This window comes from Denticeps clupeoides, chromosome 5 (genome assembly GCF_900700375.1).
Source record: "Denticeps clupeoides chromosome 5, fDenClu1.1, whole genome shotgun sequence".
Lineage (NCBI taxonomy): Eukaryota > Metazoa > Chordata > Actinopteri > Clupeiformes > Denticipitidae > Denticeps > Denticeps clupeoides.
In genome coordinates, this window is record NC_041711.1 from 32,012,979 (window position 1) to 32,034,284 (window position 21,306).

General features: G+C 40.5%; 1 long non-coding RNA gene across 1 annotated transcript; it reads left to right on the forward strand.

Annotated features, from left to right (window-relative positions):
* The first annotated feature begins 1,085 nt into the window (after window positions 1–1,085).
* On the forward strand, window positions 1,086–4,990 carry LOC114791071 (uncharacterized). Its single transcript, XR_003749902.1, has 3 exons — window positions 1,086–1,141; window positions 2,291–2,395; window positions 4,866–4,990. It is a non-coding gene; the product is annotated as an uncharacterized LOC114791071 (long non-coding RNA).
* The last annotated feature ends 16,316 nt before the right edge of the window (window positions 4,991–21,306 follow it).

Consider the following 21,306-nt stretch of genomic DNA (forward strand, 5'->3'; position numbering starts at 1 on the left):
CAGTGGTGGCCTAGCGGTTAAGGAAGCGGCCCCGTAATCAGAAGGTTGCCGTTTCGAATCCCGATCCGCCAAGGTGCCACTGAGCAAAGCACCGTCCCCACACACTGCTCCCCGGGCGCCTGTCATGGCTGCCCACTGCTCACTCAGGGTGATGGTTAAATGCAGAGGACAAATTTCACTGTGTGCACCGTGTGCTGTGCTGCTGTGTATGACATGTGACAATCACTTCAAGTAGCAGTAATATAATAGTATATTTGTGCATTTAGTATACAGTACAGGTGAAAGGTTTGGACACACCTTGTCATTCAATGTGTTTTCTTTATTTACATGACCATTTACATTGGATAAGGATAAGTATAGTGAATGCTTTCAATTTTATTTTATTTTATTAAATGTTTATAGTATATTGACCAGCCCTAATAACTTGATTTTTATCCAGTTCAGGGAGGAGTTAAGAGGAAATCGAAGGTCTTTATATGGGGAGTTTGATATGAGAGACTGGACACTAAGGCTAAGTAGCTGGTAAAAACGTTCAGTAGGTTAGGGCGATAAAGAATTATTAATGCAAATGTACTCACAAGCAGGGCAAATGGAATGAGTCTTCTGAAGGCCTGATGAATGGGAAAATGTGAGATGTTGCATGAAGAAGCATGGAGGTGTTTAGGAGAGGTGGCAATGGATTTTTTTACCGGACTGTTTAATACATTATTGGAATGGCAGAGGATGCCTGATGAGTGGAGAGGTACACTGGAAGCAAGATTAAAGAGAGCAGTGATGATTAATGTGCAGCAGTTGATGGATAAGTACCCAGAAGGTCAGAAGGAGCTGCACTGTGTCTTCGTGAACTTCGTGAGAAAGGATATGACAAGGTGCCTTGAGAGAAGCTGTGGTTTTTTATGAGAAATTCAGGAAGTGCAGAGAAGTATGTGAAAGCACCTCAGGATATGTATGAGGGCAGTGTCACAGCATTGAGGTCTGGAGTAGGAGTGACAGATGTGTTCAAGGTTGAGGTGGGGTTACAACAAGGATCAGGAGTCCCCATGGACTATTATGTTTTCTGATGACATTGCGCTCTGTAAAGATGCAGATGGAAGAGACCCTGGAGAGCCAGAGATATGCTCTAGAGAGGAGAGGAATGAAGGTTAGTAGAGCTAAATAAGAATTCATGTGTGTTAATAAGAAGGAGGATGGTCAGGTTACAGGGAGTGGAGCTGGTGAAGGATACTTGGGATCAACAATCCAGGGCAATGTGAAAAAGAGTCGGAGAAGTGTGGAATGGCTGTGTTACCCAATATGCTACCATCAGGTTGGGGGCTGGTGAGGGACAGGATTAGAAATGAGTGTATTAGAGAAACAGTTAAAGCTAGAGGTTTCTTAGACAAAAAGTCTCAGATTTTCACACATACAAAGGTGAGACATGTTGGTAGTATGAGAAGGATGCTGAAAATGGAGCTGCTGTAAAGAGGATGGTCTAATAGGAGGTTTATGGGTGTGCTCATAGAGGACATGTGTGAGGAAGATTCTGTGGATAGCAGGAAATGTAGATGGTTGAGCATTCGAAAGTAGAATAAGAAGTTTTTTTATTTTTCTCTGACATCAGTTGAAAGCTGGAATTTTTGGATCGTTCATTCCTATTCTACAAATCATATAAGCCATCCAGTTACTTTTTTTATAAACACTACAAAGGTGCATACCACAGTTTATAAGGAAATGCCACATTACTGAGAATACATACTGTAGTTAACCAGGTTGGCATGTAATGTGGTTTTAATGATGCTTTTCTGGGTTTAATTCTAATGGCCTCAATTCAGGGTAAGAATATCACATTGTTCAGTCATGCTGTGCTTGCATTCAACACAGAAGGGAATCACCCTCCTTCCTGTTGTGCTTTTGAGCACCAATCTCCTGTCAGAGCTGAGACTAAATGATGGATGAGTGAAATTATGGAACATTGTAGAAGTGATTGATCTTGTGTCGCTCTCATCCTACTCTCAAACCAGAAGCTGGCTGTGATCTCAGGAGCTTAAAAGCATGTGAATTAAGTTCATGTCTTTTTTTTTTTTTTTTGCTTACTCACCCCGTTTGAGGGGTCTTCTTGGAATGTTATTTAAGTTTGAGTTCCATGCTGGTTTCTTGTTCTTTTGTCTCCTGTTCTTGATGATCACATGCTACGTTTTATTCAAGTTATCGGAAACACCACTTCTAAATCACTGTCCATGAATAAAATGACATGTGCTGGATGAGGGGCATCCCACTGAGCATAGACTCATTGAAGCAATGTCTTTTTCAGATCATCTTTGCACGTCCGCTGTTGATCCTCTGAAGGTGCAGACTGTGACTCCAGATGACATCTTCCAATCATCTAGTATTGACATTCGCAGGAGCTGTGTATAAGGTCTAATCCTAGTCCAAATGAGGTCGTTCCCTATGTGCAAACACATTGAAGTGACATCTTTTCAGCTAATCTTGGTACGTTCACTGTTGTTGCCAGGTGATGTTTTTTTTTGGACGTATTCCAAAGGTCTAGTTTTTACGCCTGCAGGACCTCATTTATGATATCATTTGTAAATATGACTCTTTCTGTGCATAACTGTAGTTTACTTTCAGGAGGTGGTGTACTGTTCAACTTCATTGTCCTACAACTTCGTTTGATTGTCTCAGTAGCAGGTTTGAATTGCAAGTGCATCTTTGTATGCATCCTGATATGCATATGCATTTTAAACTTTTTTTTAACAGTTCCTCCACCTTCTGGAAATACAGTTATAGATGTTATGTATACATGTTACAGTTATACATATCATGTTTTACAAAAAAAAAGAAAAACCTTTCATATCTTTGTGGTGCATGCATCAAATGCTCTGATGCACACACCCCTATAAAGCCCTATATGGCTTTCCCGTCAAATATAATGAATTCACAATTGATTAGAAACATGAAGGCAATCTGAAGTCATATACTAAGTCCCATTATTTGTAAGCAAAAATAGGTTGCCTATACAAGATTAAAAAAACCTTCACAGCAAATGTTAAAGATAGCCATGTGGTATCAAGAAGAGGAAAGAAAATGAAATCAAGTTATTCAAGTTGATTATAACATTTACATTTTACTTTTACAGAATTTATCAGATGCTCTTATCCAGAGTGACTCACAATCAGTAGTTACAGGGACAGTCACCCTTAAGGTTAAGTGTCTTGCTCAGGGACACAATGGTAGTAAGTGGGATTTGAACCTGGGTCTTCTGGTTCACAGGCGAGCGTCTTAACCACTAGGCTCTTCACAAATGCACTGATTCAACAGCCAAAATTCAATACGAAAGGGTAAAGGGGCTATATTTCATGTTGGTTAAGGCAAGGGCTAGCTTTCTTACCTTAACCAACATGAAATATTGCCCCTTTTCCCTTTCATATTGAATTTTGCCTATTGAATCAGTGCTTTAGTGAAGAGCCTCAATGTATATACATTTAATAACATCAATGTTAATGATATATGTAGAAACAGCGTCAATGATTTTTTTGACAATTGACAAATTTTGACAATTTTTTCTATTGACACTAGAAAAAAGATTGGTATAGAATTGGTGAAATAAAGTCATAATTATGATGGCTCTTATTTGAACTCATCTTGTAATGCCACTAGGTGGCCAATTAGGTGCAGGTGGAGCTGAAGATCTTTGCCCAAACATGCTTTAACACTGACTTGAGCAGTCAGAGGATGCGTTTTGACTAGTGAGAAAGATGCAAAAGTGGTGTAGAGTTGAAACAAACTCTAGACTCTGGCGATTAAGTTTTGGTCGCACCAGCAATGAAAACAGTATCTTGGGTGTAAGACAACTTTGACCATGATGTTATTAAATGTATAAATAACATATTCTTGGCAAAGTAAAATAACTATGTGCATGCGCACATTTGAATAATGTGGCAAACTTCCACTCTGCACTCATTCTCGCTGGAATACATCTTCACTCCACTTCAATTACATGAATCATGACGCAAGAATGACACAAAAAAATGTCATCTGGCATCACAATCTGCACCTTCAGAGGACCACCAGCAGACGTGCAAAGATTACCTGAAAAGATTAGCTTAGACTTCAAAATAGCGTTGTGTAAAAGTCCAGAACTGGTCTTGGACCCACAGACACAATATAACCATGATCTGCATGTCCATAAGACATCTAATGTTTAGTGGGATGGCAGTAAAAAAAAGTATGTTTGTATGTTTGTTGGGGTCCAACAGTGGGCTTGGACATCCATTCCATTGATTTATGTCATTAATTAAAACAAATAAGGAACTGTTCAAGGTTAAAGGATCAATGTATTAAGGGGGCTTATTTGACCATAGGAAAGCCTTCTTATTTCCAAAAGTGCCTGTGAGAGTAAGGAGAGATACTTAATTCTGTGTGGAGAGATGCTTCATTGGTCTTGAAGTCAGCCCCTGTGGCTGATGGGAAATGCTTTAGGCTTTTAAAGGCTACATATCTCAAAGGTGGGTGGGAAACGTTAAGTTCTGCAAGGACATCCATTAGGCTCTAACAGGCTGCTTCCTATAAGTCTAGATGCATGGAGGAAGAGCTGATAACCCCAGTGAGCTCTGTTCCTGAGTGGTGGATGTCTAATGATTGAGCAGAATGTAATTCGGCAGTTGGAACCACTTGTCTTTGGCTCTGCCAGTCAGTTCTTATCATTCTGGGTTTTTTTCCAAATGACTGAGATTCTCTGCCAGGCAAACCTATAAGCGTTACACTTTACAATTTACATCACCAGGTAATGCTAGAGATTTAGCATAACAGATTATTTAGAAGTGAAATAACACTTCAAAATATTGCACATTTTAAGAAATCTGGATTTTGTCCCACTCCTTTTGCAGATTTTCAAGTCATTTTCAATGCCCTGGCCCAGGGAAGGAGGTTCTCACCTAAGATGATACATGGCCCCATTCATCCTCCCTTTGTGTCGTGCAGTTGTCCTGTGCCCTTAGCAAAAACACCCCGAAGCATAATAACAATTCCACCTCAACGCTTAACAGTGGAGATTGTTCCCTAAGTCATATACAGCATTCCTCCTCCTCCAAACACAGAGAGTTCAGTTGATGCTAAAGAGCTCGTCTCATCTGACCACAGCACTTTCACCCAGTTCTCCTCTGAATCATTTAGAGGTCCATTGGCAAACTTCAAAAGTCCTGTACATGTGTTTTCTTGAGCAGGGGGACCTTGTGGGTGCAGGACAGTCCTACATGGCATAGTGTATTACAAACTGTTTTCTTGGTGACTATGTTCCCAGCTGCCTTGAGATCATTGACAGGTTCCTTCAGAGTAGTTCTGGGGTGGTTCCACACTGTTCTCAATATCATTAAAACTCCACAAGGTGAGATGGCAGTTATTTTATGGTTCTTCCATTTGTGAATAATTGCACCAACTCTTGTTGGTGCATGTCATGTGACTACCCATCACCCCACCTCTCGATCCCAGATTCACAATCTTGCACTTGACATCCTTGGAAAGCTCTTTGGTCTTGGTCATGGTGCAGTTTGGAATCTGGATAGATTGATTGCTTCTATGGACTGGTGTCTTTTATACTGGTAATGAGTCTCGAAGCTCCCAATGTCAGGTCCCATACAGCGAGACCAGAGGGAAGAAGAAGATGTTGGTGAAGAGGATAAACCCAGTTGTGGAGGTTGGTGAATCACCACTGTTTTACATTTACATTTCCGGCATTTGGCAGACGCCCTTATCCAGAGCGACTTACAACGTGCTTTCAAGTTACCATCGATGAACGTGCTTTTCAAGTTACCATTGGTTCACTAGGACCCCCAACTATGAATACATCTATTTTATTCACTCTGTTGTAGATTATGTACACAAAGTTCGACAACAAGAAAATTACAATTTAATCTAAATATTATTTAAAGAGGAAGGTCTTGAGCTGTCATTTGAAGGTGCTCAGTGACTGAGCTGTTCTGACCTCGAGGGGAAGTTCATTCCACCACCGAGGGGCCAAGACGGAGAAGAGTCTAGAAGAGCGTCTTCCTTTTACCTTCAGAGATGGAGGGACCAGGCGAGTGTGCCGGAGTTAAATGGTTACACTAGATTTATAAGTGTATTTCTTGTGTCTTTTATTTTCTTATTTTCTAAAGACTTTTATTTTGTTGACCTGTATTCTGATGTGGGTAAGGGAATTATAACGACAATCAGGGTGTTTGTTCAATTGTAGAATGTTAAAATGTGTTAATGTTTCTGGTTATGTTAAATATGTTTCTGTATTTTTGTTTGTTCAATTTATGGTTATTGTAAGAAGTTATGTGGGTTCTAAAACTTTGATCACCCCTCGAAAAGTGGTTGGATGCGGCCGTGCCCTTGGGTTAGTGGGTTGGAGACCCGGTTTAGTCCTCTTAGACACATGGCATGAGCTGTGAGAGGTGCGTGGGGTTTGTGTGTAAAAAGTTATTTCTTCTATTTTAATTTATGTACATATTCGGAATATTTTGCATGTGTGTTATTTTGTGAATATTTTTTTATGTTCTGTTATTACTGTATATTGTAGAGAGAGGTGCAGAGAGACGCGAGTTGTGACGCGATGTTCTGGCGTGACCTTGTTTTTATACAGGTATGCAATATTGTAAATACTTTATGTTAATGTTTAGTCCTCTTAGACACATGGCATGAGCTGTGAGAGAGAGGTGCAGAGAGACGCGGTTTGTGACGCGATGTTCTGATGTGACCTTGCTTTTGTACAGAGAATACACTTTGCACGGAAAATCTCTTGGGTGTCGGCTCATCATTGCGGTTCAAGAAAAGAAATAAAAAAATTACACAACGCAGAAGAAGAACCGCTACACAAGCAGTACTGGAGGCTTTAATCTGCAAGCGTGAAAGCAGCGTTTTGCTGGAACACCCACAGATGTTGTCACAGGCAGGACACAAACACAAGTACAGTCTTAGTTCGGGTAGAGAAGTGAGATGAGGAGCCAAGTCGAAGAATCCATGGAAGGCACGTAATGACAGAGGGAGTTCCAGGTGGCCAGTGATTTATTATGTAGGAGGTGTGTCGCCAACTTCCATGTTGCTCCTGGTCCCAACTGCCCAGGAGTGGAGGCATCAAATTGTATGCCACACAAAGATCCAAGAGCAGAGAAGAGGTGTCCGGTTCATGACTGTGATTTTATTGAGGTTATGATAGTCAATGCAGAACCTTAATCCAACATCCTTCTTAGAAACAAAAAAGAACCCTGCTCTGGCTGGGGAAGTGGATGGACTGATGGTGCTGTTGCAGAGTGTGGAGTGCCACAAACTGCTCCATGGCCTGGTGCTCGGACTTCAAGATGGAATACAGGTGTCCGCGGGGTGGTCGATGGCCATGTCATCCAGTCAGTGTGGTGGAAGTTTGGTTGCCTTTGATGGCAGCCAGGTCATGATAAAAGGAAGGGACAGACTTTAGAACCTGGGGTGTTATTGATGGAGACGGAGAAGGTTTAAATGGTTCCCTCTTGGTGGCCGTAAGGGAGGTCCACCCTAGGAGCATGGGCTCCCCCAGTGGTTCTGGATGGCTGATGACCTGCCTGGGTGGTAAAGCTAAGAAGAAACGTCCTCCAGGCCGTCCGTGGCAAAGTGTGGTTTTAGTTCATCCACAAAGACCTGGTAGGGTAGAGACAGAGCGTTTGGAGACAGATGGCCCACTCGGTGGCTTGGCCAGTCAGCAGTGAGAGCAGGAGAGCGATCTGGGACCGAGAGGAGGGATGATCTTCTAATTGATAGAGGATCATATACTGGTTTTCTTCATGAAAACGTTAATTAATTTCTAACTTTTTTTAAATGCATTATTTTGATGTTTTTTTTGTTATTTAATAATGTTTTGTTATAGAACTTATAGACTGAAAATTTCTTTCTGATTTACAAAATCAGCAGGTGATCAAATAATTATTTCCTCCACTGTATGCATTAATTATGTTTTGTTAATTAGTAATCAGACGTTTCAGTTACATTTTGTTAATTTCCACATTGTTTTCGCCTGACATGCAGCAGCCGTGCCCATCTCACTCGTACTTTACATGATGCTGATACAACCCTCAGGGGAATTCAGGCAACGTGACTGCTACTAGTCTGTGGGAGGGGGAAGGCAGGGTTACCAACCTGCCTACCATAAACCCATGAGAAGTCAAATTGGAATGAAATTTGATTAATGAAGAGAGTGAAGGGTGAATAGCAACAAAAAAAAACACATTTGTAAAACGACTACAGGACAGTGATATGGGCTGTAGGCTGTAGGAACTGAGAGCCTCTTGGAGGAAGCCGTATGAGGCACAGATCACTGAGAGGTTAATCCAGCTTCTGCTCGGAGTAAACTACATACACCAGAGGTGAGGAAGGAAATTCTACGTCTGCCAAGTTTCAGTTCTTGTAGCCACTGCAAGTTTCAGCAGAAAATTGCAGTGGCAAATATAGCACAAGCACATAGTACATTTCTAATTCATATTCAAATCCTATTTCATAGAGATCTGAAAGAATAACATAATTAAAATAGTAAGATTCCCAAGGGATGCTTGTTTAATATTGAGTTGACTTTTTGTTCTTTAAAACCCAACTTTTATGCGGTGAAAGAAATTCAATGCCATTAAGTATAATGCTAAAAGCTATATAGTCTGTATACTCCCAGAATTTTATAATTATATTAGAATGTTAAAAGTAGAACATCTTAAAGGTCCCATATTATGAAAATTTCACTTTGTGATATTATTTTACATTAATATGAGTTCCCATAGCCTGTCTATGGTCCTGCAGTGACTAGAAATGCCGATAGGTATAAAGCGTGTGATTCTACTTCACTGTTCCATTCTGGCCATTCTGCTTCACTGATCAGAGAGCTGCAGCTCAGACGGTCGGATCTGAAACGTCTCTTTTAATGTCGTTATATGGGGAAAGGTTACCTCCTCTTTCTCATGATTTGTCCACCCAGAGAATTTCCCAACCCTTCCCTGAACCATCATCTCCCCTGACTGTCATGGCCTCCAAATGTGCGAAGCATTGCAGCTGCTCTGTGATTAGATGTGAAAATGAGCACAAATGTGTTTTTTATTAGTTCCATCATGCGAGACGCTGTAGAAACAGTTAATTCAATTTTTTTCTAGAAAAACACTGACATGATTTCCTGGTTGCACAAACCAGGAAAACATTGTGGTTGGTCAGTGATGTTGATGACATCTTTTCCGCGATATGCCCGCTCACTTCTATAGGCCACTCTCGTCATCGTCCCGTTGCTCTACTCCCCATGATCCTTTAAAGGTACACACACAGAAACAGCGCATCCTGGGGAAGTGTGATTGGCTAAAAGTGGCTGTAATTCTTCACCACGGCTGAATTTCAGAAAGAGACTTCAGAAAAATTATTATGGGACCACTAAAACCTACATAAAAGCAAAATATTTTATAATAGGGGACCTTTGAATTATTCACTGAAATTTTTATATCTTCATGGCAGTCCTGTCTTCAGGAGACTTTGAGGTGTCAGGCCTCCTCATGGGGTCCTGAGGTTCTTCAGCATCAAGGCTACAACTCAAAGTCTGATACCTGGTGGTTAGATGTCCTAAGGGCAAATCTGATTTTCTATATAGTTTTGCTTCATTTTAACCTGATGTCTGTCACAATGGTACCTGAGAGTTTTTCACGTTTTTCATCAGGACATTGTGCTTCAGGGTATAAGGATGTAGTTTTCTACAACCACAGAGCATGTAGAAAATGTATTACTAATCTTATTTTATAAAGGGTATGTATTAATAGATATACAATCACAGATAGACAGCCAGTAGAGGGCACACATGTGGCTCGCCGCTATTCAACTTTCAAGCTTCACATTGTCCCATTATATGAAATTAAATAAAATATACATAGAATGATATCGTATTTGTTCTTCTTCTTTTATTTTCTGTACAACAATGGAGCATTTCTGATATTTAAATTTTTTGTTAGAGATTCAGTGAGTAGTTTATACACCCACTTATTGTTCAGCAACTACAGAGCTGTTAATCATTAATCATGGCATTAATCATACTTTAACAAATTTTACACAATTCAGCGGTGAATGTTTAATATTTAATGAAGCTTCAATATAGTCACATACTCAGCACTAACATTCACAGCACCATTCCTCCATGAGGCCTGCAGACGGTTGATGCTTACATGCCCAGATCTTCTCTTTGCTGTAAATGTCTACTCCAATTCCCAGCCTTAAGTCAGTTTTACTGTAGAAATTTCACCATGGTAGCAGAAGTGGGAAATATAGATGGGCGAAAAGATAGACGAAGGATCCCAAGGCTACGCCGCCTCAGGCCCTCAAGTTAATTTAGTGCCCCCTCAGATGGACGTACTCTCACCTCTGGGTGCGCACGTCTTAGTGAGACCAGGCTCTCCATTCCTTCTTGCAAACCACATTAATGAGAGTGGGACTTTTCATTCCACACTGGGCTGCAGCATGCAGGCAGAGCCTGGAGAACGGGCTGTGGAAAGGGCAGGTCATCATCCTGCTAATTAAGAGAGAAATAGATGGGGTATACAGAGACAGCCTGCACACTGCACCTTCTCACAAGCTATTGTCTCCATTTCACATCATGTGGTGCTGAATTGGCTGCCTTACAAATCATTATTCAACTGTTTAAAACATTCTTTATTTTATTAATCTATTCTCTATCAGGTAACCCAGAGGAAACACATACAAACCAGCTGAACTCCCCTAATGAGAGCCATTCTTTAAGTACTAGGCTCCTAAACTGTCATCTTGACAGAGCATTTTTGCTTCATGAGAAACATTTGGTTTTATCTGATATGCTGGAAAAGTACATTCTTTCCCATTGCTAGCTGCTATAATACATCTTGGGCATGGCCACAAATAAAGACGGCAATTTAAAATTCCCATAGATTGAGCAGTAGGTGTGAAGTAATGTGTTTTGTTATCTGAACATGGTGAGGCGTGCATTATTGGAGCAGAGCAATATGAAGCCCATTGCTGAATCAGTCCATCTGTTTTGGTTATTTACACAAATATCCACATGGAGAGGGACTGCATTATGATGATTGACGTCTGCTGCCTTCAGCACCCTGTAAATGCCGCCAGTCCATGAGCTGGCTGTCATTTAAAAAAACTTGTCTGCTGGCGTGGTGTTTGTTCACTGCCATTCACAGCTCATTTAAACCAGACATCATGAGCTTTTCTATTCTTTTTAAAACCATATATTATAATTGCTAGAAGTTCCAGGCATAAATTACATCCCTGATATAACTAATTTCAGCTCATTTCCACATGAAAGCCATATATAAGTATGTTTTTTACAGATTTACCTCAAAGCTCTGTTGAAAATAATACATCTTTCTGCTTCTATGTCATCATGTTGTAGTCTGAAACCTGGTACATGGGTCTCTTCCTCTCTGATGCCCTGTGGAATAGCTCTGTCTTTGCATACATCAATGACACCGGTCCTTGGGGTGTGTTCTGTATGAGATGTGCTGTTTGGAGCAGGCTTTCAAAGGACACAACCTCCTGATCCTTGTCATCGAGATAGTACAGGGCAGAACACCAGTCCTTCCAGAAAGGTATTCAGCTCACCTCAACACGTTAATGCATAGGTAAGGATGTGTTGCTGTCTCTGTTTGTTTCTGGTTCATAGCAGCACAGATTTTCTTTTGCCATAATTATGCATAGACTAACTTCTCTTTTCATGCTTCACCATTTGGACGAATTTTGGAAAGAGAACCACAGTCCAGGCTGTCAGCAGAAGAGGCTTTAAAAATGAACTATATTGAGGAAAATATTATGCAACATGCATTAGTGCACAGACTTAATATAGATGCTTATTCTGGCTTAATAGAATAACAGACAAAAAGTTGTAGCTCATCTTTGTCATAACAGTTCCTCATATTCAGAGACAACTTTTTTTCAAGGTGTCTTGCACATATTTTCTAATATGACAACTGAAACGTTCAGTGACAGGCGTCTTTCTGGTTGCTATTTTGGTCCTCTACACAATAAACATATCAGTTCCTCATTTAATCATTTTCTTGAATTGATTGCAGTATCTCTCCTAAGAAAGCTGCAATTAGTCTTGGTTTTAAAATTTCAGATTTAATGAGTGAAAAAAAAAAAACACACATCGCTTTTTCTGAATATTTTTCCTGTGATTGTTCTGCTGCCAAGGATCTCTGGTCTAAATTGCTGGCCATGAATTCCATTCAGTAACCTGTGAATAGGGCCCGTATCTCTTCCTCCCCATGGACATGACTGTCTTCCCAACCCAACCTTCCTCCATTAAAGGAATGTCTGAGTGAGTTCTGCTTTTGTCTTCTGGCCGGCACTTGTATCTGGAGAGGTCTTGCACAGAGGAGCAACAGCAATTTAGCAAGTTTATTCCCCTTTTATCACTGTGCTCTTTTAGGAAACTGCATCTTTATGGGTCTCAAAAGTCTCACTGCTTTGTGTTTTATTTTGCAGAGTATAAAACAAAAATTCCTCAAAAAGCCTCAAAGGGATGAGACCTCAGATAAAGAACGTGACAATCTCCACACTATTCAGTGAGTATCCAGTCAGCATAACCAGGAGGTGTGAAAGATTTCTAAAGATCTCACCTCACCCTCCAATGAATGAGAGGAACAGGCGTCCAACTGCTGATGCTGTCAGTTCCTGACTTCCTCACCGTTGTGCTGCAGCCTATGCAGGGGATTTCATTTTCCCCTCACACCTGCTTGTCAACAGGGAGTCTAAAAATATGTGACTCCTGCACCGTGTGCCTCCATGGCTCAGTGTTTGGAACGTGTTAATCAGGTGCAAGTTAACACGAGCCTATCTTTTCATTAGTCCACCCGCCATTGCACTCGCTAATTAAAGATTTCATCATGTCTATCAGTGTTACTCAGTCATGAGACTGACAGCATGAAACACACTGAGAAATTGATAGTTGAAAATAGATCACTGTAATGAATGATTTGATTTGTTTCCATGCAGTACATTTTCAACTGGTTGTCTGCGTTTTAAAATCTAATTAAAACAACTCAGTAGGTCATTCAGTTGAGCTTGTTTTACATTGGTGAGAGCGACCATGTTAATTCCTCACATCACTCTTTGAAATCATACAGGGATGACAGACATCCCTGTATGGAAATATTCACAGCGCATCACTTTTCCCACATTCTGTTATGTTACAAATGTTAATTGTTAATTGATGAAATTACTTGATATTTTGGTAAATTTATAAAAAAAAAGTATTTGCTCCATTCTTTGTTGATGCAACTTTGGCAGCAATTATAGTCTCAAGTCTTATTGAATAGGGTGCCACAAACATGGCACACCTATGGTAGTTTGGCAGTTTGACACGTTTTTGCTCCACCCCTTTGATATCTTGTGCTTTGGGTCGTTGTCCTGCTGAAGCATCCCCACAGCATGATACTGCCACCACCATGCTTCACTGTAGGGAGGGTATTGGTATGGTGATAAGCTGTGTTTCCTCCAAACATGACGCCTGGCATTCATACCAAAGAGTTACAGACCAGAGAATTTTGTTTCTCGTGATCTGAGAGATCTTCAGGTACCTTTTGGCAAAAAAATGTGGCTTTTAAGGAGTGATTTCTGTCTGGTCACTCTACTATACAGGCCAGATTGGTGGATGGTGTGGGACCTTATATAGACAGGTGTGTGCCTTTCCAAATCATGTAAACTGTTTTTCACCTCCAATTAAGCTGCAGAAACATCTCAAAAGATCAGGGGAAACAGTATGCAACTGAGCTCGATTTTGAGCTTCATGGCAAAGGCTGTGAATACTTACGTTCATGTGATTTCTCTCTTTTTTTTTTAATAAATTTGCCAAATCCTCAACTAAACTCTTTTCATGTTGTTACTATGTATGTGTTGTGTGTAGAATTCTGAGGAGAAAATGCATTTAATTCATCTTGGAAGAAGGATGTAACATAACAAAAAAAAGTGATGCAATGTGAATTTTTGTACTTACACATTGTAATTGAAATACTTTCACCCAAAGAAGAAATCCAGATATTAGATATTAAATGTAAAATAATATATATGTATATTTGAAAGGTGGGGTGTTGGGCCATACAAGGTGAGGCATTCTGGGGGATGTAGTTTGTGCCCTGATGGCCATTTTCTGATGCAGCAGCAGCTCGTTTTTGGGAATCTAGCACCCATCGAGTACACAGCCTCTCATGATGTCATTAGCTGTCTCAGACTATTTACATCCAATGACAAAAACCATTACAGGTAAAATGGTCAGTCATAAATGTCAGCGCTACTATTTACATGTGAATACAAATCTCTGGGAATTTGTGATTGACAGGCTTGTGGCAAAAAAAAAATTTGTGCTTTCAGCCAAAAATCTGATCTCTGACCCTTTCAGGCAGGAAATCTCCACCTCCCGACGTTGCAGGAGAGGTCAGTAGTGCAGACGACTCCTAGGGAGTGCATGAGATTCAGGAAGCAGCAGGCAGCGGACGAAAGAGCCAGAAATCTGATGTAAGTAGCATTCAGAATTGCAGTCACACATCACACTAAATGCCCCAATGATGACATCCTGACCACTCCAAGCTTCAGAATATTGAAGTATTACTGTGAGTCATCAGTTAATGACCCTTAAGATGGCAAAATGTGCTACATACTTTGGTTTGGAGGGTATAGAGGTGGCTAAAGGAGTTGTATAAACAATAATTAATAATGAGCCAGTTTTCCAGCACTGAACTGTGATCATTCTGGGGAAATATGCCCCTTAACAAGGTGCTGATAACCCTCTCTTTCTCTCTCTCTCCTTTGCTCACTTGTCTGCTGAGATGACCCTGTGCAAAGTCATGCAATTACTCCAAGATCTGTGGTTACTGTACGTGCCACCCATAACAACGGGGAGCAGGAACAGCACAATTCCACAGCCATTTTTCACATGCTTGTGTAACACCTCCTCCATATTTTTTGTTCAATTGTGGATTTTTTATTACTCCCTGCAGACAACTTGCTGAGGAGAAAAGTAAAGAGAACTATCTTCTGAGTCAGAAGCATAGGTGTCGCAGTTTCCAGTCTGTCAGCATGGCTCTGCTGAGTGTGAGGTTTTTCTGAGTGACATCGACATGTCAATATTTTCTTTGAGGTTGGATGAATACATTATGAGCCACAGCTTGATTGTTTTTCAAGTTCCTCTTTGTGCATATTGCTAATTAGTTTATTGCAAATAACAGATTGATATGCAAGGCGTTCTTCCATCTTGGCATAATTTACCTAAACATTAGCTTAAAATCACCCTCACTATATTCAGTTAAAATTGCTTGGTGTCATTAAGACGATTAAAAAAATTACCCATTGAAAATGAGAAAATATGAAAGCTTGGTCTTCATTCAGAATAGACACAAGAGTGAACATAATTTACTTCTAATTTACCCAGCAACCTGTAGAGAGCCGATGGGAGAACCAATTCCAGACAGGCTAGGGCAGCCTGAGCCTGCTATGAACGGTGAGTGTCAATTCTGGGGTTAAGTAACCAAATTACCAGAACCAGGGTGACAGCTGGTGTCGCTGTCATGGCTGATGATTTGAACACAGATGATAATGAGAAGCTTTTTGAAGTGTGTGGTCATAGTAATATTGGGGGTTGGTGTGGAGTAACAGGCGTGGGTGAACCTTTCAACTAGGAAGCACCAACTTTCCTTTACTGTGTTTGTCAATTTTTATATTATAGCATCATTTGGAAAAACAGTATCTGGTTTTGATGTGTTTGTCTGTTGATGTTATGTAGTTGTTTTATTTATTTATTTATTTTTAAATTTTTGTTCCATTATGATTATTGGCTTGTAATGAGATTAAAGACTTTCCGTTTCTTGTATAGAATTGGATGGCAGTTCCCATGACAGTAGATTTTGATTCATTTTGGGATTTTCCAGAATGATGATGCCTGATGAAATTAAATTCAACATCAGCAGTGATGAAGGGAAGGGATTTTATGAGTTCCAAGTCTTTCTTTTAAGGTTCCAGGGGGTTACATTACCCCTTTATTTATTGTTTAACAAATTTACCAGCCTCCACATAGACATCTACACACACACACACACACACACACACACACACACACACACACATAATTGCTTTAAAATATTTTAGTGTGACTAATACACGTGTCATAACAATGTCTATTTTACTGTTTTAATAGACTATGCATTATACACGTGTCATTAGGATTATTAAGACCTCTAAATCTCAACTCTGCCTAACCCACCTTCAGGAAAAGACAAATGTTTACTCTTAATTATTTTTTCTGAATAATAATTTATCCTTGGGAGGAATAATAAAACAATAATGGTGTTGCACGTAATTTTTTTGCTGTTATGAATGACTCTGAAATGAATTATTTTCTTCGTCTGTATTCAGATGTATTTAAAGCCATTAAATAGTAAACTGAAAACTGAGCCTACACTCAAAAAAAATATTTGTTGGATTAAATTAATTCAATTATGACACCTATTTTCACACATCTGAATTATAAAAGGGTTCTATTTGCCTGCCTTAGTTTCAAATAGCATAATTCAAATGTTTGGAAATAGGTGTCATAATTGAATTCAGTTATCCCAACAAATAGGTTTTTGAGTGTATATGTAGGTACCTGGAATCATAACCCTGGCATAACACATGCTACTCAGGTTGCATCAGCTACAGGAAATAAAATGACTCTTGATTCTAACACACATGACTCTTGACATATGATGCATAGCATCTGAATCCATGCAAAATCATTGACTGAGCTGGGACTGAGCATGAGAGGTGTGATCTTGGTAACCTGCTTTCTCCTTATGAGATATCAATGAGCAGTCAAATTGAGACATAACATTTTCCTATTTTAAATGCTGACTATGGTATTTAAAAAACACTTAAACTAGTATGTGGAAATTGATTGCACCTAACATTTTATAATGTTTAAGAAAACCCTTAAAGAATACAAACATTATTTTGAATGAATTTTTTTAAACACATAACCTTTAGTGTGTATTTGGTTAATATGTATTATCATCAGACCAAAAGCCTAAAAGGCTAATTAAGATTATATTACAATGTAGAATGAAAGAATTCACTGTATTTTGTGCAAGTTAAATTGTCAGTTTGATTGCTCAATAGGGTATCATTATGTTTCTTAATCAAAAATGGGATTGCATTTGTAAGCAATTTCCTATCTGCATCAAGCCATGAATTGTTAATTGAATGGTCTTTATTGCAGAATAACCAATTTTGTAAGCTAACTGTATCACTGATTTAACTGGGGCAGTGCAAGAGCTTCATCCTTACATAATCGGAGCTTCATTGCATTGCGAATCATCTTTGACTTCCTTTCTTCTCTGGCTTGATGATGTTTTTGTACCTTGCAAATTTGTTGATGCAATATTAAAGTCTTCGGTGCAATGGGTCTTCATCCCTGATCTAATGAAATCAGCTCTTTGCCAGCCTGTACTATGATGCTGTGATTGTATTGAGTGATAACTTCTTACAATACACTATATTTTACTTTCCATACAATGGCAATAGTCAGCTGGCTCTCACTGTAATTGTGATATACATTTTCTTTCCATCAGAAATTAATACAGTGGAAGTCTGCCAGGTCAAGACTCAAGAGCCCAGATGTGTGAAGGTGTTATACATAATGAATGAACAGAAAAGTCTACTTAATTCATGTTTGCATAAGCAATTCTGCTGTGGTATTAAGACTGCTAATGAAAATCAATGAAGCCCCTGCTATGGGAGTGCCAGCTGCAAGTGCTGATGGGCTTTTGAATACCCTGCAGTAATTAACCTGTCTGGGTGGACTCATTACTTAAACGCTATTTGCTTTATTGACACCCCCTTATGAACTCTGCGGCTGGGAATCATTTCTAACACTTTACTGGGAAGTGGACGAGACAAGCAATGGATCTGTTTCTTTTTTGTGCCGTTACTGTTGGTGTTGTGTGCTGTGATGTAAGACTGTAGAAGTCTAATTGGACAGTTTAAGGCTTATTATAGTATAACGCTGGTAATTATTCTGTGAGGGTCAACATCAGTGGAAAAGGGAAATTATTAGAACTCTCTGATGCACATGATCTTTTTTTAAAAAAAAACAGGATGTTTTTGCTTTTCATTATTTTCAGAACTTTTCTTTTTTTTCTATGCCTCAAGTGTCCAGTAGTGTTGTAATTCTTTCTTTTTCTGGTCCCGGTCTTTTCTTGGTCTCGACACTCTTTGGTCTTGGACATAGTGGTCTCGATGGGATGAAAAGGGGGTGGGGGATGGTTGGGGGTGGTGCTGGGACAACGTCTTCATTCTCCAGGCATTTGGAGAGCGAGCACCATGTAAAGTAATATAAGTAACTACAAGATCGTTGACTAGCTCTGCATTTCTTATCGTCAAACTATGAGTACAATCGTTTTATCAGGGAGAGATATTTAGTTTTTTTGCAAGCAGCTAGCAAGCTCCACCAGAGCACCTTAATATGTAAAATATCATGTGCACAAAAGTTTCTGTATCACAGTCTGTGGGCACAAGTTTAGGACAGTAATTTAATATTATTTTTTTAGTACTCTCAGAAAATGAGTCTGGCTGATTAGAAAAAGCAGACATAATTTCATTGTATGGCATTTAAAAATTAAAATAAAACTTGATTACCTGAGTCCTCTCCAGTTTTTAGAGATGTGAAGGAATGTATAGTAAATTATTTTAACTTTAACTTAACTTAATAGAAACTTCAACTTTAATAGAAAAATATTTATTTAAGCGTGTCAGTGGACATTTTAGAGACAAATGTCCATCGTCTTCAATTCAAAGCAAGGTTTCATAACTGTCAGGCTTGACGGCACCTGGGGACTCACCTGCGCCCAATCAGGACGGCGGTTTAAAAAGCACTGAGGAGCAGCCAGTCGGCGGCTCCGACATTCTTTTGTGAACTCTTTGGTGGACCCTGCAAATGTTTTGAGTTTTGGCAATCGCCACACGCCTGCGGGCTAGTTTCACTTCTAACCTTTTTGTTCCCCTGTCTTCAGCCATCGAGCCTGGTTTTGTTTCTGTTTGTAAAAAAATCCTTGTTCCCAGTATGTCCCGTCCCTGCGCTCCCTTCCCCCGTCATCTCTCCGTCGTGACAGACCCCCTCGAACTGGTGGAGCGGTTTCTTCCCTGCGATGCGGGGGTCGAGCGGTGCCACGGTGTGACGTCGACCCCTGGAAGGTCCCCAAAAAAAAACGATGATGACATGAGTTGGGTGGTTGGTGCCGGTATGGCTCCGCCCATCGTGCCCATCCACGATCGCCAAGAGGTCTGTCACGACCCATGTGACTTCCGGGGGTGCGATGAGGAGTGGGAGGGGTGGGAGGGGCTGCACATACCCCGAATGCACTAACCGGGGGTGGAGTGAACGGTTGCCGGAGGGTCCGGGACCACCTCCCTGCATGAAGCAGGGATAGAAGTTGATCGCACTGCCAGCAAGGACGTGCAGCGAGAGGGGCTGCATGTGCCCAGAAGACACCAGACAGGGGTGCCAGATTTTAGTTTCAGTTCTCCCTTTTTTGTTCTCCTGTTTTCGGCCATCGAGCCTGGTTTTGTTTCTGTTTGTAAAAAAATTCTTGTTCCCAGTATGTCCCGTCCCTGCGCTCCCTTCCCCGTCAGCTGGCCGTTGTGACAATAACATAGCCATATTCATAGCTTAACAGAGGCCTCTGTTTCTAGTATAAGAGACTTAATATGAACATTTTTCTGGTACATCCCATCTCTTCCCCTTGACGAGGTCTGATAAAATGGTTATGAGAGAGGATTGCTGAAAATATTATTTTCCATCAGGTCTCATAACTATGACGGATCTGGGAGATGTCAAATCTTTACTTTACTTTACTTGGCAGACGCTATTATCCAAAGCGACTTACAAGAGGAAGACTTGATAAGGGCCAACTTGTCAGAAAAAGAACATGCTTGGAAATTAAGTGCTAGTCAAAGAAAAAAAACAATTATTATTATTATTTTTTTATTATTTTGTGAGTGTGTGTGCATGTGCGTGTTTAAGTGTTCATCTGAAATACTTTTTGAACAAGTGGGTTTTCAGCTGCTTCTTAAAGGTGGGCTGCCACCTTTTGGACCATCTGGAGGGGTTTTATGGTGTCTGCAGAGGCTTCAGCCAGGACAGAGTTACTATAGTCCAGTTTACAGATGACCACTGCCTTGACGGGGGGCTGTGTAGCCTGTTTTGAAAGAAAAGGTCTAATCTTGTGAATGTTGTAGAGAGATAAATGTGATGAGATATATGGACAATATAATTGAAAAGATATCATGAGTAATGATTATTTACAGCAATGGTGTTTTTTCTACAGTTTTCTACAGTCCTAGTCTGTTTTCAGTCTTGGTCTTGGTCTCGGTCTTGCGCCACTCTTCATTTCGGTCTCGTCTTACTGTGTCTTGGTCTCGGTCTTGTGACCAAGACAGCAACAAGCGTCATTACCTCCAGATCTCCTCAGTCTGGGTAACTGCATTTTCCAAGATAGTGAAGCATGCACATGTAGTGATCACTGTACCTAGTCAGGGACCGTCTCTGACAAGTGTTGTTGTAGTGCTGGCTAGCAGATTCAGTCCCTCTTTCAGTTTTATCTTCAACACTCATTCTGCTCTTAGTCTCCTTCTGCACTGTGTATTGTGATCTTGTGTTCTGAAACTGAATACCAAGAAGGCAGTCTTTGGTCATTTGGTTGATAAAGTATACTTCATGGAAGGTAAATAATACCTTTGTCACGGGTCAGTCCTCCCAGAGGGCGCGCAAACGCCCCGGCGGACAAAAGCTCGGAAACATATTGCGTGTCTTGACATATGTCTTTGGATGTCCCCTGTCTGTACTTTCGCTTGTGTCTTCCTCGTTGTCGACCGCCACCTGATCCTTAATGACCCGTCCAAACGTCCCCTTTGGTACTGTCTCTGCTTCTGATTGCTCCTGACGACTGCCTGCCCCACACTACGCTGGCAGGCCCAGCGCCGGCCAAGCTTTACCTACTGAAACTCCGCCTATTGTTTACGCCTCATTTGCTCTTTTCCATCATCTTCTTTATTAGTCATATCTGTCAGATGGTAATTATCTTGTTAATATTTAGAAATGTGCAGCTATACAAGTCAGACATGTCCACACACCCAAGCTGGGTGCTACACACAGGACCTGTCTAAACTATCCATGCTCTTTCCTCTGACCCCCTTGCTGTCTGCATCTTTCTCCTTTTTGACCCTCCCAGCCTGTGCTATTCACATTATTGAGAGACTAAAGACAGTGCAAGCTGGTGCTCAGGTGGAGGGGTATAA